Genomic DNA, 25,303 nt, shown 5'->3' on the forward strand with positions numbered 1-25,303 from the left:
TCCCAAAGACTCCTTCAGAGACAAGGATCCCAGGCAGGTTTGAAACCAGCAGAGAAATCCGAAGGCAGAGAAATTAGGGTAACTCCGCAATCCCTCCAGTTTTTCTTTTTGCAGGTGCTCTGACCCATATTTAGCTTCCATGGCTCCTTTTATGTTCCTATAAACCTGAGGCTTGTACCTGAATTCAAGGCTTTCTGGACAGCTTTACAGAGTCGATTTCCCGCTCTCTTGCAGCAACTGCGGTCATTCTGTCTCACAAGCCAAGGAGCACAGCCCTTCGATCCCTGTGCAGGAGGCCGAGGAGCTCCAATTAAAAGGCTTTCAATCCATTCTGCAAGGTGAAAGTGACCCCACCAGCTACCGAATGACCAAAAAGCCTCAGGCCTGTACAGGTCCCAGAAGTGTTTGAATCTTCGCGGGTACGGCATAGGAAAAAAAAAAAAAAAAAAAAAAAAAAGAAGGAGAAGCCAGGCCGCCTGTTTTCTCCAATCTCGGTCCTGCAATGAGCTCTGCAAACTCTCAGGCACTGTGGGTTTCTGTGTGATAACATCTCTCAGTCATGAGCCCAAAGCTATCTTCAACATACTGGTGACATTCAGAGGCCTCAGAAATGCCAGCGTGTTGTTACGAGTGTTGCACCAGCCCAGGGAAAGCTGTCCGTTACCCCTACCTTCTAAAGTCATGCAGTTCAGCCTAAGCCTAAGAGCCAAATCATGTCCTCAGCCCCTTCCTCAAACACTCACCCACAGCAGGGATGCTGCAGCAAGAGATGGGGCTAATCCTTCTGGCAGGAAACCGCCACTGCAGCGGCGCAAGTTTTACTGGGCATGTAATCACAAGATTTGCTACCCATCCTTGCCACAATGCAGGTTTTCCTAGTTCGGCCCAAACCAAGACCCTGTAAGGGACGGAGTGTAAATTCCCTGCGGAGGGGCAGGAGGCCCTCCAAGCCTTCAGTGGAATGCCTCAAACACTCGCAAGGAAATAAATAATGCAGACCTGGCCTTCCAAGAACTGATAAGGCTCACACTTCTGGCACCTGAAAGTGTGGGAGACCTGTCTTGTGAAGACAGGATAGTTCTGCCACTTGTGTGGTGAGCTCGCTAGTTCTCAGCTCTCAAGGCCATTGTGTCCCACGAGTGACCTTTGCTTCATTATCCGTGAAACGCATGTGAAAGCGCACACCCCTGCATATGCTAATGAAGGTTATAGAGATCATGCTAAACATGTATGACCATGGCACTCGTCTCTCCACCCAAATCATACTACACATCACCTGGGAGAAGGGAGAAACCTGAGCCGAGGCTGTCCTCTGCAAGGGGGGTGGACCATGCTGATTCAGCAAACATAAAAGGGGAAAATAAGTGCCCCTAGGGGGGAACAAAGAAGAAACAATAGAAGAAGATAGTACCTGGGAAGATTCTTCCCAAGAAAGAAGACCATGCCTAGGAAGATTTTTCCAAAAAAGATGATGATTATGCCTGGGAAGATTCCCTGACAAAGACGCTGGAACCAGGACCAGTGATCTCTTTATCTCTGTCTTTTTTGCCGTCTTTTCCTTCCTCTGTCCCTCAGTTTCTCTTTTCTCTTAGAATTGTTAAGTAACGGTTAGAGTTGTGAAGTAATGACCTTAAGTACGACCTTAAGTACCGCTTGCCATAAGTTGTCCTGTACCTGTTGTTCAGTAACACAACGCACACCTCACTACTTCCCATCATTTGTTATACACCTAACCAATTATCGTGGACTTGTTAAAACCTACACTAACTATTTTGGGAAGCTAATAAATGTTTCAGTATAGGGACCTTGAGATTTATCTCACCTTAGTCCGCACCGTTGAGAATTTACGAATCTTAAGTCACTTACCCCCCCTCTTTCCTGGGAGTGGGACGTGACAGACCCTCTCGGTGCTCTCCTGGATTTCCCCACTCCCCTCTTCTCCCCGCTTCTGCAGTCCTGAACTGAGGAAGAGACAGCCAGCTCCGGTCCCACAGGAAATCAAATGGAAGTTGTTGCTTTCAACTCAAGCTGAAGAAAAGAGCCCCTGTTTATAAACCTGCAGGATTCGAGCAGAATAAATGAATCTTCTAACAGCCCCTGCAGACTGGAGCAGAGCTGGGAAATGGATTCTCCCGTACGTTCACCATGGAGCGTCCTCCGAGTTTTTAATCAAGCATTTTCTCATTGGAGATTATTGCATGGCCAGTGATTTTCCAGAGGGGAAAACGACACGCATCCAACAAGTCCTGCAGAGACAAAGCTCCCACTCTTCTGGTGACAGAGACTACACACACCTCGGACCACAAATGTCTACCCAAAGCACAGCCAAAAAGCTTAAGAAACACATTTTCACTAGAGCAACACCGTGCAGGCCGTCAGGCTCATTTTGCAAGGGCTGGTAGGAGCCTGGATCTCAATTAAAGCTAGCAGGGCTCAAAATAGCCTTTTGTGGTATTTCCAGCCTGTACCATAAAGCATGGGTCATATCACTGAAAGCACCTGAGAAACACAAACATCTGAGGCTCAGCTCCAAAGTGACCCTTGTTTCAACACCTGCATATTTTCCTCCGTGGATGGAATATGGTTAAAAGTGACACATGACTACCATTTAATACTAAAGTAGTCAACCAGACCACATTGATGCAGACAGAGGCTAAGCTTACAGGCAGAGAGCAGATGCACAGAAGTGACTTTTCCAAGGCTATACAGCAACTCCAAAGCACAACAGACCCCCCCAGGTCTTCCAAACTCACCCTTTCCCAAACCGTTGCTCATTTCTTTCTGCTTGCCATTAAAAGCCAACTGAAGGGATACTGCATGGACACGGTCAGCAACCAGTCCTCTAGCGAGAAGCACAACCCAGAGAGAAAATCCACTCCCTTTGTGAGATAGGAAGAAAGAGGAGGGGAACAGCAGGGCGCTCCTGACAAGATGGGAAGGAAAGCAAAAGGGGTTTTATTTTTTGCCTTTGCTGTGAAGAGATGTCTGCATTTCCCTTATTAACAGCAAGGCTCTGCCCTAGCTAGAGAACAGCAGGAGAGGCTAAAAAATGGTGTCTTTTCAAAGCTCCATTTCTCTATAAATATCAAGCAGGAGCTGTTGGCCCACAAGAGCAGCCCATTACATTGCTGGGGCTCTCTCACTTAGCCATGCAGGAAGCCAAACTGGTTGCCTTAATGACCATTTCTGGGTTTCAAACAAAAAAACATCATCCCCCTAACCACCAGCAGCCCAGAAAGACCCAGTAGGGTACTAAGCCAGCGTAAAACATGGGACAAAGTCAACTTTGATTGTCCCAGGGTCTGTGGGGGCAGAGGAAGGGTTCAGCTCACTTCCAGGCCTGAGGGACCATCAAATAAACTGTATGGAAATGCCACTATGTGTGCTGGTGTATTTTACCTCTGGTTAATAAAAAGAGAAGTACTTTTCCCACTGCTACACGGCACCACGTGCAGGAGGGGCTGACCCAACTGCCCTTAGCTCCAGAAAGGAGTCTGCCACGATGCCTAGGGGGTCATGGATGCTCTAGGAAGGGTGTGGGGACAGACGGAGGCACCAGGGGTGGACGGGCTTAATTGGCCAGGTGATAAGCTGCTGAGCTAATGGTGGGGTCTCTGCTGGGTGGGCGGAAGGGAAGCAAGCAGGTGCCTGGGAAAGCTGGAAGGATGGGATAGGGGGAGGACGTGCATCGAGTTTTAAAGCTGTTTGCTCTGGCCCTGGTTGCCATTACGAATTTCTTCTATCCTTGGAAAGAAGATGCAAAAACTAACCTAGTACGAAGTTGGAGGAGGACTTGGGTCATTAACTTTTTTTCACAGCCAGCGTCAAATCTCTTCAAACCCCATTTCACCCCAGCAATCCCCACTGCAAGGGCCTCAGCGATTCTAACGATGCCAGGAGTCCACATCCCCACACCAGGAACGCGCTTAAATACACACACACCCCCTGGGGGAAGATCTTCCCTCTGCCTTCTCACATCTCGACCTGAGGGCTCAGCTGTGTCTTCTTACATATATATTTTTATGGAGGCAGAGGAATTAAGTTTTATTAAAATAAGGGCCGTGATTCTCTCTGTCACATGCTCCCATGACACGGGAGTTCAACATGACATGTATCACCAGGAGGACGACCAGTAAAATTGCAAGAGCTGGCAACCGAAAGACCTAGGTTGAGGCCAGAGGCAAGGAAATGACACAACATGACAAGGGGCTGAACATCTCGTATTGCTCTCACGTGCGTCCTCAGGCCAGGTGCGGAGCAGAGACAGTGAGGCAAGGCAGCAATGAAACAACGCCGGTCATGTTTTCCTTGCCCTGCGCCATTCATACTCTAAGGCTGTTACAGCTGCAGCCACGTGCTCCCCACACAGCTACAGACAGAGAGCATTTTATTTTCTCTCTAAATCTAAATCTCTAATCCCAAAACCTATGCTTTTTATCAACAGGGTTTTTATTCATATATCCATAGAATATATGGACATATCCACAGGAAAGGAAACCACGTTCAGCCTTCCCCATCCAAGAACTGGCTGCACAACAGCCTGGGCGCCAATAGGACAGAGATAACGACACTGAAGTGGATAAAATCAATTGTTCTGTAAGAGCTTTCTGGGACCACTAGTTAATTCAGCTGCCAAGAGATAAAGGTCTGTATAAAGAGCTCTGATCACCTTCAGCACCCAAGATTAAAGAAGAGGAGCGGGTTTTGGTGCCCACCCCCTGCCTGCCTGCAAAACGCAAACCTATTCTTTCTCTGATTGCTCTCTACTTTCACAGAGCAGCAAGAGTTAAAAACAAATCCACACTCCTTCAGCAAAAGCAAAGACACTGCCAAGCACATGAACACCAGGGAGAAGGCAAGCACAAGCCGACGGCTTGCAAGCTGCCCAGCTTTATTATATCTTGAAACAAAGACATCACACAGTGCAAATACTTTTCAGGAGGTGCAAGGGATGCTGCGCCTGTGATGTGCCCCTTCTGGATCCATCCTCCTCTTGGGAGCATCATTTGGGAGATCATAGAATCACAGAATGGTTCAGGTTGGAAGGGACCTTAAAGATCACCTAGTCCCACCCCCCTGCCCTGGGCAGGGACACCTCCCACCAGACCAGGCTGCTCAAAGCCCCATCCAGCCTGGCCTTGAACACCTCCAGGGATGGGGCAGCCACAGCTTCTCTGGGCAACCTGTTCTAGTGCCTCACCTAGTGAGGGTTCACAGGAAAGAATTTCTTCCTGATATCCAATCTAAATCTCCCCTCTTCCAGTTTGAAGCCATTATCCCTCTTCCTATCGCTACCTGCCCTTGTAAAAAGTCCCTCCCCAGCTTTCCTGTAGCCCCCTTCAAGTACTGGAAGGCCACTATAAGATCTCCCCGGAGCCTTCTCTTCTCCAGGCTGAACACCAACTCTCTCAGCCTGTCCTCACAGCAGAGGGGCTCCAGCCCTCTGATCATCTTTGTGGCCCTCCTCTGGACCCGCTCCAACAGGTCCATGTCCTCCTCATACTGAGGACCCCAAAGCTGGACAAGCAACCTTTTGCTTTGCCCATCCTCAGCCCACCAGCAGCCACATCCATGTTTTCCCCATAGATGTTGAAGTGGCCTCATTCTTACCCAAAGAACGGTGGACCTATCCTGCCCGTGCTGCGCTCCGGTGGCCTCAGCAGAGTTAAACCCAGGCAGGGTCTTTCTAGAGAGCGCTCCCCTCCACAAGGTGAAATGAAAATGAAAAAGGGATTTGGAAGCCCAAGAACAGATGGAAGCAAAGAGGGACTGTTCTCTAAAGACCTTCAATAACAGGGCATTCTCATGAAAACCACAGAGCATCATGAGGTCCCGGCAAACAGGAAAGTCAAAGACTGCAATTACCTTTTTTAACACCCTTGGAGATGCCACAGGACTAAGCAGTGCTCTCCTCAAATCTTGCCTTTCCAAAAAGTGCTGGCTTCCCAGTGTACCTTTACCCTGCTGGTGACCCACAGAGTCCTTGTAACCGCATTCCCGTCCTTATGTTTAAATCTCACTCAAGAGCTGAAGCCAGAAGTTAAGTGGTTTACACACTTGTGCTGAGATGAGTAGCATCATTTTCTCCTGGCTCCCCACGTGAATTACAGCCCCCTCTGGGCAGTGCAGAATTGCTTTTGAAGAGCAGCTAGAAACACTTCAGCACTTTCTGAATAGATAAAAGGAGAGCTGTCAAATCCAGTACATTCTGGGGAACAGAGAGATTTTATTTCCCAACGGCTGTTTACAGCGCTAGCACAGCCCGGCTGGAACAGCATTAACCACCGTCGTGCTCCGGCAAAGTCACCATCACCACCCCACACTTGTATTTGCCATAGGAAAGAGCAGAGCATTACTCCAACAGCCTCTGGTTAACAGGTAAATCCCAGCAAACTCATACCCTCTCTGCTGCCATCCAGGTTTTCTGAGCCTCTGACGCCCAATGCACTCGGGTCAGAGCCAGCCCCTTTTTTACAGCCAGTTGGAGGGCAGAAGCTGTAAAGAGGAGCTCCAGGGGGAAGACACAGGCATGTCCCAGAACTTCTCTGAAACAGAGCAGTGGGATGGGCTCCCGGTATATTGCAACAGCACGGCACGGACCCATGGCAGTGCACCAGCGTCAGCGTGACCCCAACAGGGATAGCAGCACCCCAAAACCAGCAATGAAACCATGGGACTGAGCAGGAGCATTTTACCCCACCTCCCCCTGCCTCTTGCTTATCCCAATCGCACAAAGCCTTCCAGCAACACACAGTTCAGGAACACCTTTCATTACTTTGTTTAAACGCTTTCAAACCCATTCAATCTTTAGCATCCCCAGTATCCCGTAGCAATGAGTTCCACAGTTTGCCTATGCGCCACAGCAAGCAATTTCTCCTTTTGAAGCATCCACAAAGTCATTTCACTGCAGATGCAGAAGGAGATGAAAAAGCGGGAGGCAGTCTGGAGGAGAAGAAATAAAACCGTCACAGCTTTAGGAAGAAGAACTAGCAAGGAAAGGTTAAATGAACTAGGCTCATTCAGCCTGGGAAAAAAAAAAGAAAGGAGACTAAGGCACGGAGGCATAACAATCTTCCAGTAGCTAGCAGGTTATTAAGACAGCAGTCGGTTGTTCTCTGTGTTCAGAGTGGCAGAAGAAGAAGAAATAATTTAACTTGGAGCAAAGAAAGCTTAAGTTTAGACATTAAAAAAAGCTTCCTCACTAGAACAGATACTGGGGAAGTTGCAGGGTTTTTCACCGGAGACATGTACGGAAAGGTTAAACAAACACCTGTGCAGAGGGGAAAGGTGTAATTGATCTTGCCTCAATGCCAGCGTACAGAGCAGATCATCTGCAGAGGCTCGTTCCAGCCCTCTGCTCTGTGATACCAGCAACAAACTTTCAAAATGCTTTCTTCATGCATTTGTAATTGCATTTTAATTTTTTTTCTTGTATAGCTTGAGACAAGTGTAAAAAAAAGAATCCGCGTCTAATAAATCAGAAATTACATGTTTTCCATTTCTCCAATGTAATAAAAAGATGTAAAAGTTCCAAATCAGAACAGATATATGTTAAGCTATACAGTCGCGCCAATAAATATGTATGGGTGTCGCATCCCCTTCTGCTTTGCCAAAAATAGTACCAAATTATGCCAACCAATGAGAAACTATGTTTCATTAGGAAATGAACTTTAAAATACAAGATTAAAACGTGGTTTTTAAATCAAGATTTCCTGCTTGTTCATTTAAATCATGATTAAAATGAGTGATTTAAATCAACCATCCTGAACAAAACATGCATCTTTCTCAAGTCTTCCAGGTGGAGAAGACAGTGGTACCCTGAAGATCAGTCAGGTAATTCTAGTTTCTACTGCTCTGCTTTTTCTCCAGCTAAGCCGTCCTACCGCATTCATCTTCTCTGAAGAAAAAGCAGTTTCCATATCCGAGCCTGACACCTTCAGTCCCTTTCATTATCCTTCTCTGGACCTTGTTCCTGCACAGTTCTCCTGCCCAAGGAGCATCATCAAGGAATTTCAAGCTGACACAGAATCCGGTTCAAACAAACTTCCCGGTGACAATTATAATCAGATCCTCCCTGGATGCAAATAGTGTTTCTGAGCGTGGGCTCCAATCACGGCTCGTGAATAATTACGACAGGATTTCAAAAGCCGACCTCAAGAACAAGTGGAACGTGGAATCAACATGCCTTCTCGCGAAGCTGGAAGTACACAGACAAGACAGGAACTGTCTGCCAGCGAGACGTGGACCAAAGACCTCGTTACAAACGAATATTGGATATTTCACGCCAGGCATGCACTGCACCTTCACCAGACCCCAGCCACTTCCAGCGTGATCCTGAACATTTCAGCCAGGGGTAGCTGAGCATCTTGTCTAAGCCTTCTGTCTTCTTATTCTTCTCCCAGCAGGTATCTTTTTTGCTTCTCACCGGACAGGGCAGCCTGACACAGACTGGAGTTGGTCTAAGAGAACTTCAGCCTGTGTCTAAAGGAGCCATGAGGTTTATGGGCTGAAGTAGCTCTGGAAGCCCCACTGAGTGCGATAGCCTTACCTCACACGTTTGGGTGGCACACTGCCAAAGCCAGTCTCCAGCTTCAGGAACAGACACAACCAGGTACTTTCATCTGTAGGTCAGCCTCACCAAGCAAAAGGATGGTCACGGACAAACACAGCAAAAGAGCGCCACGAGGCATCACCTTCCTCAGCCGTGGTCTAGAGGTGGTGGCTCCACTCTTTTGCAGACAGCTCTGGTCCAGGGGAAGGCCACGTCTCCAAGGTCATGTCACAGTCTTCCTGTAGAAGAAGCTCCCCTAGTGTTCTGAGGAGAGCTCCAGACTCCAGAGACCATTTGATTTTCAGACTACTCCGCCAAGATCACCAATAGTGACAGAGGTGCAAAACACTGGTGTTTCAGCATGCCCTTGTCTATCAGAACCAGTTCATTTCCCTGGGGCCATGGACGCAGAAGGGACTGAGGTAGAAAGCAAGGTCCCAGCTTTCTCTTTCCTCTCCTCCAAATCCAAGATCAGCCTGTGGTTCTGTAGATTCTCCAAAGGGCTTCCTACATTTTTATTTATTTACTTATTTATTTAACTGATCTGACCTACAGAGGAACAGAAAGATAGGAAGGAAGCTGAACTTCAGTTATTGCAAAGCCAGAATGACTCTCCAATCAATATAAGTAGAGATCCAGCCTACCTGACCGACCTCTATGGTCCACGTGGAATACCCCAGTGCCAGAATCTGCCTTTCCATGTATAAGAAGGTGGAGGAAGGTACCCTGAGTTGAACAAAGAAAATTTGCCAGTAGCAATGTATGAAATGAAGGCAACTTGGTCTGAGACAATAGATCTGGGAATCACAAAGATCTGAACCCCAATTAGTCCATCCAGGAAGGAAATACCTCATGGCCATTTTAACCATCTTGGTGGTGGAAATTTTAGTGGAACAGGAGTAGAAGAAGGTCATTAACGAGGATGAAGGTGGAAAGGAGAAAGAAAGACAAATCCAAGAAATAACCAGAGCTCTAAGAGGGAGTGGACAACCCAAAATCGACTTGAAATTTTCTCAGTGCATACTGAGATTTCATCAGAAACAAAGCAATTACAAATGACATTTCAGCAGGAATCCATCAAAATTAAAATTTGGGATTTCACCACCACCAGCACGAATTTAATTTTCTCTGGTTTGCTTTTAAGAGTCAAAAGTCAAAGAATTGTCAAGATTTTAGATGCTTTTTTCTTCTTTATTTCTTTATTTCTTCTTAGCCCAAGCATTAAATGAAACAGAATTAATGACACCCAGGCGGGATTCACCTGCCTTTCTCTTCCCACCTATTCTAACTTGCCAAGACTTCCTTATTTTTTAAACAAAACATAAGGTGTTTGTGAAAGGAAAAGCTAGCTTACGTTAAAAATTGCATTTGCAAAAAGCCAAGGAATCTTTGAGTACGGGTAGAGAATAGAAAGGAAAGACAACAAAAACATCACTAAAAATAAGTTTTTGGCTTCCCATTAAGAGACGTCCCTCTCCTGTTTGGTACAATGGAACCCTTGGCATTTTTTTCTTTGAACCAATTGCTGTGTTGTTCCATTTGGGGTTGTTTACCAGTTTAATATTTTCCCTCTGCATTAAGTTGGAGAGCACAACAGGGCACTGGGCAAATCAGGCTTGGGATTTCCAGTTTTGGCTCAAAAGCCAAAATCTGTTCTTAATCTCTTGGGGAGAAGAGCAGAGAGAGGCCAGAGTGAGCTTTAAAAACAAATCCAACACCTTCCACAGACTGAGCGGCATCTCTTTCTGTCTGCCATCCTGAGCAACTCTCCTTGCTGTGTGAGAAGTGGGCCAACACCTGAGCATATTTTTGCAGATCCTCCTGTGATTTTGCAAACTCACCCCCACGACACGAGAAAGCCGCACAGAGCTACGGTCTAGTCCGCCTTTCCTGCTCTCAGCAAGCAAACTGACTGCCTGGCCCCGGTTTCTGTCATTAGAGACAGGAGTCGTTAAGAATTCATGCCCACTGCCAACACTGCATTTTTTGGAGAGGTCCTGCACTCAGGCAGAACTAATGAGCAGGCAAAGCAAGAGAACGGCAGTTAAAGCAGAAAACACGCACACAAATATAGCCAAAATGAGAATGCAGACTTATCTGTAGGTCTTCTCCCCTCCGAGGTACTTCAGCAGCATCGCATAATGAAATGTTTACCCGGGGGAAAGAATGATTGTCATACCTGTTATACAGATGGGGAGGTTGAGGTAGGAAGGATCTAACTGTACCCAGACGTACTGGAGGGTCGTGTTCGAACTGGGGCTGGGTTTGAAAGGACTGATCCTGACATACTCATTCAGCTGAGGAGATCGCAAGGTGAAGACAGCGCCATTGCCTCGGTGGCTCTGAAGGCTGCAAATTCTCAGCTGTAAAAATAGGCCAGATAATACCTGTCTGAAGGGGATCTACCCTGCCGTGCTTGCAAAATACTTTGCAGTCATTGGACAAAGGATTTTATCAAAATACAGCCAGAGGCAGGACAAGATATTAACCTCCCTCTCTTCCAGCTACTGCAAAAAAAAAAAAAATCCTGCTGGTTTCTGGGAGCAGAAGGCAGCGCTTCTTCCTGTATTTCTGTGCGTAACAGCCATCCTGTGGAGCATGTGCTTACCGCTAATAAGAACCCTAACCGCAATGGAAGAGCAGAGAACTTAATCACATACAGGAATGGGACATGCAGAGACAGGATTCATGGAGGGACGAGCCCTTTGCGCCCATAGAGCGATTTACATAACAAAGGATGCTCTTCAACGTATACATTTCCACGTACAGCTTCACTGAATCGTGGCTGCTGGAGAATCGGAACTAAAGCATTTCTCACTCCTATCTGTTTACATTGTAAGCTGTAATGTTACAGCAGCATTTATTCCCTCTTCCCTTCCCTTTCTCTTCCCCTGCCTGCTTTTTCCCCAAGCATCCAATTTTTTAGGCCTAAAACCCTGAAAGTGATTAAAGTCTCCCATTGATTTCAATTGGCTTTTGTTTAAGGGCTTGATAGGAGAGAGAAAAATTGAATGATCACTCATGGAATGAGACAGATTTGGCCCAGTTCCCCAGCTGGTGCATATCAGCAGGAGCCTATGGAGCTCAGAGGCTCCCTGCCCTCTGCTGATGGCTTAGCCCGCTTTTGCGCACACAAGGAATTTTAATGATGCTGCCCCGCGCTGACAGCACACGGACTCAGTGTGCAGCTTTCAACGCTGCTCAACAGCTCCAACTCGGGGCTGCGCAGGCTCCCCCTCCTTCGCCGTCGGGACACCCCATGCCATGGGCTAGAAGACTGCATTGAAGCTGCCAGGAGTCCTTCCCTGAGGCACAAGCCTTTCCACTGCCGCGCAGGACCCCAGTCTACTGGATCTTCACTTCAAGCAAAAGGTAGCGCGCCCTGCTAATCCCAGTACTCAAACGTGGATGCTCTGGATATCTTACACCAATACTCTGCACTGCAGCACAGGAAAGGCGAGGAACAGGCACCTATTTATGTATTTATTTCGCCTCTCCTTACTCGCCAGAGGGGATTAGCCTACCTGGGATGAGAGGAGGCAGCCTGCACTGGCAGCAAGGTAAAAGGCACGGGGAGGCTTTGCAGCAGCACGTGCCTGAGGCAAGACAAGAGGCACACCAAGCACAACTCCTAAGCCATGCTGCTGCTGGAAATCCCCTGGAATTAGCTTCCCCTCGTGACGCAGGTATTCCTTCACCTTTAGTTCACCTTTAGGCCTGCCCAGCCCAAGCAGGGGGCTGCTGAGAGGGGTAGGAGGGGACCAGGAGAGGATATGGTACACTGCAGCACTGCCGGCTCAGGGCTAGCAGGAGATTTGGGGTCTGAATAGGAGCGAGGAGGTGGCAGCCAGGGCCAAACCTCTGACGAAATGTGTTTTTCCCTGAGTTCTCACTCACGTGATTAGATACATACTCCAAGAGCCAGTCTGGAGCAACAAGAGCCATTTGTCTACAGCCTCCAGCACTGATCAGCTGGATCCTTCTTCCCCCACAGAGGAGATGGCTATGGTAGTCCAGGAAAGGAAGGGAAAAGCCAAAGCAAAGAAACAATCAAGCTAACAAGAGGAAAATCTCTGCTGGCTGGCATGTCTCTTGCTCACCTTGATTAGTTGAGCAGGATATAGACATAAAATTACAATTGCTTCCCCGGTTCCCCCTTGCCCCTCCTTTGTGCGGGGAAGATGTTAAAAACGTCAGGCTTGATTTACCCTGACACTCCGACTGACTCACGACAGCTATAAATCCTCCCCACCAAACGCAATCTTCTCTACCTGCTGCATGGCTGTGGATGGCAGAGGGAGAGGAGGTGGGGAAATGCGGTCTCCTCCTCTCGCTGCGCACATCAAGCCCAGTAACTTCTTCTTTCACCCACCTCAAAAGAGGAGACAGGCAGCTTTTGTTCAGGTTGCTCACGCTTCTGCGCAAGTGTGTTTTAAACACGGCCATGCGATATCTCTTTCACTTTGCAGCTGTCTGTGTTCATTTTTATTGATGCAAGAATCTGAGTATGTGCTGGAGCACACATGTTCAGCTCAATCTGACCACTGCCAACTGCAGTACAGCTCAATTTCACTAGGGTGATTAGCTCCAAAAGGAGAAAGGAGGAAAAAAGAAAAAAAAATAAACACCAACCTATCTTTGTGCAAACTTCCAGGCAAGAGAAGAACAGAAGGCAATAGCTAAACTGTGTTTTGTATAGAATAGCAATAGAAAGCTCTATCCAGGAGGGAAAGAAAAGGGGTGGGTAAAAAGAGAGAGGGAAAGATCTAATAGGAGAAGCGGATCCGGTGCAGTCTGGGATACAGTTCTGGCATGTCTCCAGAGGCCAAAGCAGTTCCTACAGGATGGAGGTTTTCTTTTAAAAATACTAATGGGCTGATTTGCAGAGCTGCCTGGCTCCCAGGTCTCCCACAGAAACTACTCCTCAAACATCATTAACATGTGTGCACTGCTGAGAAAGCCTTCCAAATATGACCCCGCAGCCATGCTGCCTGACTGTGGCAGCCGACTCCAACAGTACCTAAATGAGAGATGAAAAGGATCTGTCTTCCCCTGCCGAGCCATCGCACGCCATCCTCACACGCCGGTGTTTGCCACAGCACTATCACGTCTCATAGGTGGGATGAGATTCACACATTCAGCTCTTACCTCTTGAGCCTCAGCCTCACGGGCTTGTGGTTCTTCCACCTCTGCCCAGATGTTTCTGGTCAGGACCACGATGTAGCCCAGCAGCATCATGGCCCTTATTTCATCACCTGCCCCGTGCTTCCTCATCCGGTATGCAAGGCCTCACATGGTGGGAGAGGACTCCAAGCTGGTGAGGGGTCTGGAGACCAAGTCATATGAGGAGAGGCTGAGGGAGCTGGCCACGTTTAGCTTGGAGAAGAGGAGGCTGAGGGGAGACCTCATTGCCCTCTACAACTACCTGAAAGGAGACTGGAGAGAGGTGGGTGTTGGCCTCTTCTCCCAGGTGAATAATGGCAGGACCAGAGGAAATGGTCTGAAGCTGGGGCAGGGGAGGTTTAGATTAGATATTAGGAAGAATTACTTTACTGAAGGAGCGGTCAGGCACTGGAACAGCCTGCCCAGGGAGGTGGTTGAGTCACCATCCCTAGAGGTATTTAAGAAACGTCTAGATGTGGCACTTCAGGGCATGCTCTAGTGGCAGAGATTGTAGGTTGGTTGTTTGTGGTTGGGGTTTTTTTGTTGTGGTTTTTTTTTGGTGTGTGTATGGTTGGACTCGATGATCTCAAAGGTCCTTTCCAACCATGAAGATTCTATGATTCTATGACTCTGAGGAGATCCATCCCTAAGGAGAGAAAGACTGCCCGTTGAACCACAGCAGCTACACCCTCTGGTGCTCAGCCCCTGAGCCCATTTCAAGACAAGAGGACGTAGCGGGCAGAACACAGCCACAGCCTTGCCAAGGGGAGGAGGGAGGAAGCAAACGAGTGACGGGATATCTGTGGCCCTCTCCTTGCTGTAAACCCCTCAGTTATATTCAGCATCGCCCTGGGATCTGCCTTCGGTGAGGATCTAGTACCACTTCACATCTATTTTCCTCTTTTGGACTCCAGTGCAGCACACGGTGATGAAACATGTATGTAACAATGCACTTCTGAAAAATGGACTTCCCTTCATTTGCTTCAAACTTTCTGCTTAATGAGTTCACCAGGTAACCCTCAGAACTTGAATCACAAGCCACTGCAAACAATCCTCTGTGCCACTTCTACTCCACTCTGGGCTGTACGTGGCTCTCAAATGCCTCTCTACTCAAGCAACACATCTCAATCTGCTTAATCTCTCCTTGCATAGAAGTTCCCCTCTACTTTTGATTAGGGCCTGTATCTTTTTGAGGTTTCCTATATCGTTCCCAAAAGAAGGAGGTCACAACTCCAGTGGTGTCAATTAGAGAGAAAACATAACTCTCACTCTCCTGGTAACATGTCTGTTCCTCTTTCGACCACCATGAACATGGGTGAGACATCTAAATCCCATGCCAATGTTGGCAGGGAGCTAGCCACCATGCAGAGTTATTGACGGAGCTCAGCATCCCCTTGCCACAACTGTCCTGGTTTAAGGTAGAACAAAACCAATTTTCTTTTCAGGAATTTTTCTGTTCATTTAAGTTTCTTCTAACTGCCTGTACTCTCTGAAATTGACAGTATGTTTTTCAGACAGGGACTGCTTCTAGCAGTAATCTGATGTTGATAGTTAATACTATGGAATGGTCTGCCGACAGGCTCCTGCTTATGCTTCCTGCAACAACCAAGGTTAGCTTTCTTATTGACCAAGTTGGAGGGTCGGAAGCTGAAGAGTGTAGAGGGGTCGCACTCACGGGGAGGAGCAGACAGGACAGGTGACCCAAAACTGACCAACAGGGCATTCCAGCCCATCTGCATCACGCTCAGTATAAAGCTGAGAGATCAAGGGGGTCAGCTCTTCTTATTCAAAGGCCATCGCCCGAGGAAGACTCTGTCCATTCTTCTGCCTTTTGATCCCGATCTGTGTGTTCCTCTATCCAATGCTTGAATTCAGTTCCCGTCTGCCGCTCAGTCCAGTCCCAGTGCTGGCTGGTGACGTGATCATCATCGTGGGAGCTCGATATGGGGTTTGTATATATTTGTATATATTTCATTATTTTCTTATTAATATTGTTATCTTTTCTTTTTATTGTTAGTATTTCATTAAAGCTGTTTAGTGTTTTCTTCAACCCATAAGTCTCTTTTTCCCCTATTCTCTCTCTCTCTTCCTCTTATGGGAAGGGAGAAGGACACTCTGTCGTTTCTTCAGTGGCCAGCCCAGCCTAAACCTTGACAATGACTATTCCAGATACTGAAGGATCAACAAAATTGTTCATTTTGTACTTTCAGGATGCTGCTGGAAGGATACTTTGTCAAATTACTGGAGGGACCAGCAAGACCTATTCTGAAGCTTGGGGTTACTCCTATTTACTAGTAGAACCACTACTGAGTTTGTATCTTATCTACAGAAACAAACCCAGAAACCTCTCCATCCCAAGAGGGAGAAAACGCCATTTGTACAGTACAATACAACACAACAATTCTCAGTGACATTGGCACGCTGAGCTCCCTTTTGCAATCTCCTGACTAAGAAAAGTTCAAAAAAAAAAAATGTGTGTTGTGCGATAAACAAAAGCACCACTGCTGGAACTCCTGTGATATGGAAGCCCATTTCTCTGTAGTTATTTATAAATTCTTTCCAATAGTCGGTACCTTCATAAACTAGAGCAGATCAATGCACCTGAAAAGTTAGAGGCAGATCAGAGGGAATTAGATGACATGGGTGTATGCATCTTTAGAAATCAGAAGAGAAGAGCTGATCAAAATGTGTAGGTCAAAAAAGCCTTTTTTTTTTTTTGCAATCAGGTATTTTCTTCATTTCTGAATAATTTTTTCTAGGTGTTTGACATGAAAAAAATGCCTATTTTATATTTTATTCTCATCCCCAAACCCAAGTAATTTCTGATCTTTCACGTTGGAAAATGTCAGAAATCAAATTTATCATGGTTTTGGGAGGGCAGGAGAAAACTGACGTGGGTTATTGTATCTCAAGCATTATTTTTGTAATTTTTCACTCAACCCCAGTCACTGCCTGACTTCTAAGCTGTTCAGATAAAGACAAGAAAAAGTTTGGTTTGCTTTTTTTTTCCTCAGTGGAAGTACTGCAGCTTCTGGACAGATGCAGTTATTCTTTGTGTGCAAAAAAACTTACGGGACTCCAGGCTGCTCAGACAGACCGGAGATCACCCCCAGCCATGAGAACGCGAACACAGCGTCAGGGTTTCTCTTCCGTGAGGCCAGAAACCAATTCCAACTCTCCAAGTTGCCTCCGAGCCACTTCCCCAGGCTGTCTGCAGTCCAAATCAAATCTCATCTGACTTCAGGCCAAGCTCAGGAAACTTGATTATCTTTCTCCCCCTATCCGATGGGAGCTGGAAGGTTGAGGAGAAAGAGAAGGGAGGAGTGAAAAATTAACACAAGCACTTAAGATGTTATGAAACTGCAATATGCATCTCCAGCCTGCCCCCTGGTCCTCAAGTCCCCATACATTATTTAACAGAAAAGAAAGCATAAATGAGCCAGAACAATAGCTAGAGGGAGGGAGAGGAATATATATATATTTTTAATTCCTTAAACCATGCCCATTAGTTTTGTTTCTTATTTAGGATACTGCATTAATCATGCTAATATTTTACAGCCGGGCTGTACACTTTAGCCATTACTTTAATCAAACCCATCAGCGTACCCAAGAACACGCTACCAGGTGGGAATAGCTGCTACCGCTTGCTGTTAATTACTTTGCATTTTACAGCAATCAGCAGCAGGGGCTGAGATCATAATAAATTCATGACTTATGGGTCCATAAAATCATTACCGTAGGAAAATATGTTTTATCAGGCATTCGTCGGGCTGCTGCTCAGAGAGAGATTTCTTGAAGGAAATGACACCCATGAAATTAAACCAACCCTTGCAGTCAGCAGAAATGCTAATGTGGGCACAAACAGAGCCGAGGCTTGTGCGGAGCAGAGGGGTGGGGGGAGCAGAGGGAGGATTTCTCCAGCCTGGAAGGAGAGGGGGCACTGGGGGGAAGCCAGCACCCCCCGGGACAGGTGGGACGGAGGGAGGACAGAGCACCGGAGGGAAAGGAAAAAACCGAGAGCAGGACGCAGTGCTGCTGTGGGGTCCCAGCACCACCGCCGCCGCAGCCTGAACATGCAGGAACATTGCTCCGTGGGACACCTAAGCACAGGGACAGAGGGAAAAGTTACACTCGCCCTTCTAACGGGAGGGATCCTTCCAGCTAAAGACATGCTGATGGGTTGACATGCAGCAGCTTCAAAAGCCCGGGCTATATTCCCTCTCTGATGGCAGTTTTCCAGAAGGGAATACAACACATTCATGACTAATCACGAAGCCTCTTCACTTACATGATACGCCTGTGGTTTTGCACATAGGTAACATCAGCTGGGCCTGAACTTCCTGTCCCCAAATAGGGTCAGCCAAATCCGGATGCTTTAATTCAATCACCTAAAAGCCCACGCAGATTCCATGCGATGTTACAGATGCGATCAGTGCAGGACCCACTCCGCATCAAGCACAGCAACGCCATCGCAGTAAAAATCAAGAGCGACAGTGAAATCAAGCAGTGTCAAATTGACATAAAGCAGCAATAAAGAAGCCTCAGGATTTCAGAAGCATGAAAGGAGCCTAAATGAACTTGCTGAATATTTTCTAAGTCTTTTCTGCACTCACAGAAAATCCCATGGCACTTCCAGAATCATTAGCCCTGCCATTTCCTAAAAAAAACCAAATAAGTTCACTTTTAAATTTTTTTCCTTTTTTATTTTTTATTTTTCTCAGTCTAAGACCAACTGAGTTTTCTTTGGCAAGAAGCCACTGGCTTTTTAAAGCTCTTGTGTTTCTTGGCCTGTGAAAATGACAAAGTGGAATGCCAACTAGAAAACACCCCCAAAGTGTTAAATTGTCCAAGCCCTCATTTTTTACTGTTTGTTTCAGTTTGAAAATACTAAGGAAGCTCAGTCATAGCTGGTTTGTTTGGTTTATTCGCCTCTTCCAATTACACTGTGCAAACAGGGAACATTATTTAGTGTTATTTAAGCATGAAATTATAACAGATCATTTTAAATATCAAGGTCCTAAAAATAAATCTTTCTATCAAGGCACAGCAGGTCTAGATCTACTAGCTTGTTAACAGCCACCGAGGTGGGCAGATGGCAGGAAAACCATGGTGGAGGAGAGCTCACCACTTACAAGATTTGTTGCTTTCCTTTCCGGCGATCATGAAAACCTGGGCAGCTTGGCTCGAGGACCACACTTCTGGGGCTGGTATCAGAAGGGACAGGGGAGCAGAGCCAGCAGTGTGGCCAGAGCAAGCCTGATATCTCCCAGAACGTCATCCTGCAAAGTGCCCTGGGCTCTTCCACTTCTATACAGACCAGAGGAGCAACATCAGCTGAGAGTCCTCCATGAGAGGTGGCCTGTAAGAGGGCTTTTGTTACTCCTTCACCCAGGCAGGTCTTCCTACGAGTAAAGTGTGCCAATAGCACCCTACATAGCTCTGTGTGGTACCTACACCCCCGTTCCACCGAGGATGGGTCGCCACACCCTTACGGTTCAACCAGAACTCTTGGCCAGACCACATGTCGTGGTTTAGCCCCAGCTGGCAACAAAGAACCACGTGAGGAGAACTGGAAGGAAAAGACAAAACTCACTGGTTGGGATAAAGACAGTAGTAATACTGATAGAGGAATATACAAAAACAATTAATACACAATTTAACCCCTCGCTGACAGGAACCTGAAATGCCCAGCCCCCTCCCAAGCAGCGATTCCTGCCCCCCCCGCCAGCTCCCCCAGCTCTATACTGGGCATGACATCACATGGTATCAAATGCCACTTTGGCTAGTTTGGGTAAGCCTCCTGGCTGTGCCCCGTCCCAGCTTCTGGTGAAAATTAACGCTATCCCCACCAGAACCAGGAGATTATCCACCCCTTATTCTATACCGTCTACGTCATGCCTGGATCATACGCTTTCCAGTGAATGACCACCACTTTTCCCTGTTTTTGAGATATATATATACACACACATACACGCACAGAGATCTCATTCCCTTAATCTATGGGCCATACCTCTAAAACGTCCATTGAGTTCATGGACTTTTAGCTCCATCTGCCACAACAGTCTCTCAGGGCAGAAGAGACGGTGTGTGGTGCTGGACTGTTGCATGCCGTATCCAGAGCTCGCAGATGGTGTATCTGGTGTGACCCATGCCCACAGTCTGCAGGCTGAAGATGTTGATCTCAACGGAGCTGCTGGGCGCCAGTTGCTGCAGCCAGTTCTGTTCCCATCACCGCTGCATTTTACTCAGTTGTCATCAAAGTTCATCCTTCATTAGTCTGGGTGAACCGTTCTGTACTACCATTGATATGGCACATGGCAATTGTAGTGGTGACGACACACAGTGGCAAGGTTATTTAGCAATTAACATCCTCGAATTTGATTCATTGGCTATTCTCACCCAAAATCAAATCCCCATGAGGTACACATCAGATCTCCCCAACCTTCCGCATCACCCACCAAGTGCACCCATATGCACTATGGGGACTTCATCCCCTTCTACGGTACGTGGAAGTTTTGATTGGGCAGGGGCAGCTCTATTGGTAGATCCCCTGGTGTTAACTAACCAGGTAGCTTTTGCTAAATGTGTATCCCAGTGTTTTAAGGTCCCACCATCCATTGCTCTCAGTGTAGTTTTTAGCAGTCCATTGTATCGCTCTATGTCCCCAGAGCCTGGCGTGTGATAGAGAAGGTGGTATACCCACTCAATGCCACGCTCTTTGGCCCAAGTGTCTATGAGGTTGTTTCAGAAATGAGTCCCATTGCCTGACTCAATTCTCTCTGGGGTGCCATGTCGCCACAGGACTTGCTTTTCAAGGCCCAGGATAGTGTTCCAGGTGGTTGCACAGGGCACGGGATATGTTTCCAGCCAGCCAATGGTTGCTTCCACCATTGTGAGCTTAAGGCACTTGCCTTGGTGGGTTTGTGGGAGTGTGATGTAACCAATCCGCCAGGCCTCCCTGTATTTATATTTCAACCATCGTCCTCCATACCAGAGAGGCTTTAACCACTTGGCTTGCTTGATTGCAGCACGTTTCACATTCATGGATAACCTGTGCAATAGTGTCCATGGTCAAGTCCACCCCTCAGTGACGAGCCCACCTATATGTTGCATCTCTTCCTTGATGGCCTAGGTGTCATGGGCCCACCGAGCTATAAATAATTTCTGTTGCCAGTCCAGATCCACCTGAGCCACTTCAGTCTTAGCAGCCTGATCCATTTGCTTGTTGTTTTGATATTCCTTAGTGGCCCAACTTGTAAATACATGGGTATCTATGTGATCTACTTTCACAACCAACTTCTCTAGCCGGGCAGCAATATCTTGCCACGATGGGGCAGCTCAGATGGGTTTGCCTCTGCACTGCCAGTTGCCCTGCTTCCACTGCTGTAACCACCCCCACAAAGCATTTGCCACCATTCACAAGTCGGTGTAGAGATAGAGCACTGGCCACTTTTCTTGATATGCAACATCTAAAGCCAGCTGGATAGCTTTCACTTCCACAAACTGGATCGACTTGGCTTCTCCTTCAGTGGTTTCTGTAACTCGTTGTGTAGGACTCCACCCAGCAGCCTTCCACCTTTGATGTTTTCCTACAGTACTACAGGACCCAACAGTGAACAGGGCATATTGCTTCTCATTTTCTGGTAGTTTATTGTACAGTGCGGCGTCTTCAGCACATGTCACCTCTTCCTCTGGTAATATTCTGAAATCTTTGCCTTCTGGCCAGTCCATGATCGCTTCCAGAATTCCTGCGCAACTGGGGTTTCCCACTCAAGCCTGCTGTGTGATCAGCACAACCCACTTACTCCGCTCCCACATCAGTTGCATGATGTGTAGAGGGGACCCTCCCTTTGAACATCCAGCCCAGCAGCGACACTCAAGGTGCTAAGAGGAGCTGTGGTTCAGCACCAACCGCTTCTGAAGCAGCTCAAACCCCTTCGCATGGTGCCAATATCTCTTTTTCAGTTGGAGGACAGTGAAATCTATATCTGGGGATCTCTGTATCTCTGACTCCAAAGCCCTAGGGGTCAACCTCGAGGCCCCCCAGTGCTTTCTGCCAGAGGCTCCAAGTAGGGCCATTCTCCCCAGTTGCAGCATAGAGCACATTTTTAACATCTTGCCCTGCCTGGACTGGCCCCAGAACTACTGCATGAAGTATTTCCTGTTTGATTTGTTCAAAGGCTTGTAGTTGCTCAGGGCCCCATTTAAAATTGTTCTTCTTCCAGGTCACTTGATAGAGAGGACTATCACTAAGACTCTAATTGGGAATATGCATCCACCTAAGTTGTGTTTCCTTCTTGCTAGTCAGTGGAGACATAGCTTCTGTTTTGTTGATCAAATCTATTGGGATCTGATGGCATCCATGTTGCCATTTTATTCCTAAAAACTGGATTTCCTGTGCAGGTCCCTTGACCTTACTTCGTTTGATAGCAAAACTGTCTTTCAGAAGGATTTGAACTATTTTATTCCCTTTCTCCAAAACTTCTGCTGTGTTGCCCCATATGAAGATCATCAATGTACTGCAGATGTTCCCAAGCTTCACCCTGTTCCAGTGCCGTCTGGATCAGTCCATGGCAAAGGTATGGCTGTGTTTCCACCCCTGGGTCAGTTGATTCCAGGTGTGCTGGACACCTCTCCAAGTGAAAGCTGCCAAAGAAACTGAGAAAATACATCAGCACTATCAGTGCTGAAGGGATATTGCAGTAACTGAAGGGATACCTTTCCCTCATGCCTCCGGAGGCTGAGGGCTGGTGTCTTTTTCCCAATGGCCTTGTCAATGTCCCCTTTCCTAGACTGGGATCCCAGCTGCCTGGCTTCCCTACCCTCTAATTTCAAGCTACTGGCCCCGTTATCCCTGCATCGGAGTGGCCAGGTGACAATATGACCTCCCTGAAGACCTGAAATCTTTGTGCATAGCTTACAGCTCGCTCAGGGACAGGGATCGAGTGATTATCTCCGGTTCTGCCTCTTCCTCCTGTTCTCATGATGGCCCTGATCCGTCCTCATCCCTTACTACGCAAACTGATTTCTTTGTGTATTTCCTCTTCTCTACAGGGGTGACTGATACCGGCACAGGTTGGTTTTCTGGTTCAGCTCCATCACCTGTCTCAGGGGTTGGAGCAGCCCCAGCGCCTGTCAGTCTGGTTTCCCTCTCTTTGCCCTGAGGGTGCTGCATAATATCGAGCAGCGTTTGGTAGGCGCTGGCCAGGGCCCAGCACAATGCAGTAAGTTATGCCTCTCTGGAATAGCCGCCACAGTGTTTTCCTTTCAAATATTCTATCATTTTATCAGGGTCCTGTAGTTGTTCAGGGGTGAAGTTCCAAACCATTGGAGGTGAAAAGTTCTCCAGATATCTGCTTGTATTCTCCCATGCGCCAGTGCCACCCATGACTATCCAGCCTGGGGGCAGATCTCTGGGTGGTAGTCTTAAATAGTTGTTTAACCGTAAACAAGACCTAAAACACATTCAGGAGACATAACAATAGGAACATGCCGGTTTGAACATCCCGAGGATATTCAAAACTCTCAAAAGCTGTTGGACCTGGCCCAGAGGAGAAAAGGGAGGTGAAGGAGCAGAGGAAAGTGTCTCCCCCTGTTTCCCCCTAGATTGGGTGCGATTATTAATAAATTCTGAGAGATGGTGCCCAAGGTACAGGCAAGACAGCAATGCTGCATAAACATACCAACTTATCCTCGTGAACGCTGATGTTATCATATCATAAATCAATATTATAGAGGACAGCATAATGATAATCCTGATCCCCCTCCCAGAGGCGATAAACAGCACCACGGGGAGTACATAGTGCATCTAAGAATTTACATAACACAACCATGTGAACAAACAAAGTGCCATTGTGACTCATGACTATTTACCTAACATAATAAATGCACATAACAAACTTGTTTTAACCAGATCTGTCGTTATCTCAGCCCTTCGAGTCCCACGTTGGGTGCCAAAAAGGACTGTCGTGGTTTAGCCCCAGCCAGCAACAAAGATCACGTGGACGCTCTCTTACTCCTCCCCCCTGGCTGGGATGGGAGGAGAATCAGAAGAAAAAGGTGGAACAGCAAAGGACCAGCAAAACAACAATAATACTGATAGAGGAATATACAAAAACGATTAATACACAATTTAACCACTCACCAACTGGAACCCTGCTCCCAAGCGGCGATTCCTGCCCCCCCTGGCCAGCTGCCCCACCTATATACTAAGTATGACATCACATGGTATCAAATACCACTTTGGCTAGTTTGGGTCAGCCATCCTGGCTGTGTCACACCCCAGCTTCTTGTGAAAATTAACCCTATCCCCACCAGAAGAAGGACACGTCACCATGGCTCCTTCTCCAGGCGTTGCACCTGGACTTTTTTCCTTTAAGGTCTAGGGAGACATGGGAAAATACAGAAAGAGATCGGACGATGATGGCCAAAAGGAGAAGGCATGGACCTACGCCACGGGAGATGCTCCCAGGTCTAGTTTAAGCTCACCAGAGATTTCCACACTATAGTCCAATGAGCCAACACCATGCAGAAATAACAGCCCCAGGACCACATTAGCCTGACGCCAACCTTCATCCAGCTTCCAGCTACCTTGTACTACATCAAGATGTCTTCAGTGCCATACCTGGGGCCTCAGTGCAAGCTCCAGGGCTCAGGTTCTAGAAATGCTTATGCTAAAACCTTCTGTGCGGCCCCATCAGCCACACAAGACAACCGCAACCCACCTCCCCAGCCCCACACAGTGAGCTCCCCAAAGGCTGCAGCAGAGCCGCCCACCCCCTTCTCCTCCTTCTGGACCAGTGGCGGATCAGAGGTGATGTTCAGACAAAAATTCTTACCCATGGCTTGTCTGACACAAAGAGCAGGTTGCGGCAGAGCACTGCTGTCCCCAGACACGCTGCTTTTTCTTTGCAAGCTGTCTTTACCTTAAAAAACCTCAATCACTCTAATCCCTGGGAGTAAATTGCTCCAACCACAGCCCAGACAGCTGCTCGCTGCTCAGCGTCACTGGTCTGGCTTCAGTCCTGGCTGAGAGGGAGCAAGGAGGAACCAAGACCTGCAGCCAGATGCTCCATCAGCCCCTCCGGAACTCCTAACCACCCAGGGCAAGCAAGTCACAGCCTCTCTGTGTGATAAGCTGTTTTTCTTTGGGTTCAGCATCTCTAGTTAACCCCTTCCCTGCCTCCCCAAGGGACAGGAATGATCCAGACCACCCCTCAAGATCTCTCTGTGTCATTTCCCCCTGGCATGCCCCAAGTTTCAGAAGGACAACAAAGCATAGCAAGACATAGGTGAAACATTTGCCCAGAAAATGCCCCGCTCTGGCCAAGCCTACCTTAACCCTCCAGGAAATAGGCTGAATTACCTGGGTTAGACCCCTCTGTGTGTCCCAGGGCTGGACCCTCACCTTTTTACTTCCCTGTAGTGGATTCCAGGTTGGCTGTTACTATTGGGGCCATAAGTAACCGCATCTGACAGGTATTGCAGCCCAGAGATTTCCCTGTTATGGTCCTACCCAGCTATAAATATCCTTTTCTTCTTCAGGGAAAGAGCATCTGACCCGAAGTGTATGAAGCTTCCTGACAGGCT

At 47.5% G+C, this 25,303-nt stretch overlaps 1 long non-coding RNA gene across 4 annotated transcripts in view; it reads right to left on the reverse strand.

Annotated features, from left to right (window-relative positions):
- LOC128914010 (uncharacterized) overlaps positions 1-16,998 on the reverse strand; it is a 46,651-nt gene extending 29,653 nt beyond the window's left edge. For all 4 annotated transcript variants that reach the window (XR_008468150.1, XR_008468149.1, XR_008468147.1 and 1 more), the window contains exon 1: positions 16,787-16,998. This is a non-coding gene — a long non-coding RNA (uncharacterized LOC128914010). The remainder of the gene's footprint in view (positions 1-16,786) is intronic.
- Positions 16,999-25,303: the final 8,305 nt, after the last annotated feature.

The sequence above is a fragment of the Rissa tridactyla genome, chromosome 8 (assembly GCF_028500815.1).
Source record: "Rissa tridactyla isolate bRisTri1 chromosome 8, bRisTri1.patW.cur.20221130, whole genome shotgun sequence".
Lineage (NCBI taxonomy): Eukaryota > Metazoa > Chordata > Aves > Charadriiformes > Laridae > Rissa > Rissa tridactyla.